Source organism: Equus quagga, chromosome 7, assembly GCF_021613505.1.
Source record: "Equus quagga isolate Etosha38 chromosome 7, UCLA_HA_Equagga_1.0, whole genome shotgun sequence".
NCBI lineage: Eukaryota > Metazoa > Chordata > Mammalia > Perissodactyla > Equidae > Equus > Equus quagga.
Genome location: NC_060273.1, coordinates 33,925,255 through 33,925,877, shown reverse-complemented (window position 1 = coordinate 33,925,877; position 623 = coordinate 33,925,255).

Below are 623 nucleotides of genomic sequence, written 5' to 3'. Positions count from 1 at the left end.
GGGTTCCCGCCCTCCACTGGCCTCTGGCCATATTCAAGTCTTTTCGATCCTAGTTTTAAAATCCTAGACTAACCACCCAGTTAATTCAGCGCAGAGAGATCAGTGTGGGAAGGGAGATTCATAGAAAGTGCTTAGGGTTTTTAGGATGGGAGAGCCTTTAAGAGCAGGAGATCTAAGATTCCCACGGCCCTCCCCAGCTAGGCCAGGCCACTCTGGAGGGGGTTGGGGTATAGGGACTCGGGACGGGCATGGGAGTCAGGGGTAGAGGAGCATCATTTATCATTGCAGCCCCTGAGTTCAGACCGGACATAACCTTTAAAATAAATTGCTGAGGCCTGAGCCCGGGCCCTACACCACCGCCCTATCGTTACTGGTGGGAAAGCACGGGGGGAAATCAAACGAGTAGGCTCCCAACGCCGCGCAAAGGAAGCCCGCGGAGCTCGGGCACGTCTTGCGGCGGGTGGGGGAGCGCGAGACCCGGCGAGCGTTCAATCGCGGGTGTGGCCCCCAGCTGGCGGCCCTGCCAGCTTGGCCGCAGGTCCGAGGGCGGGCGCGGGGCCGGCGGGGGCGGGGCCGGCGGGCCGAGCCGCCAGGGGGCGCCCTCCCGAGAGCCGGCCCGGCCG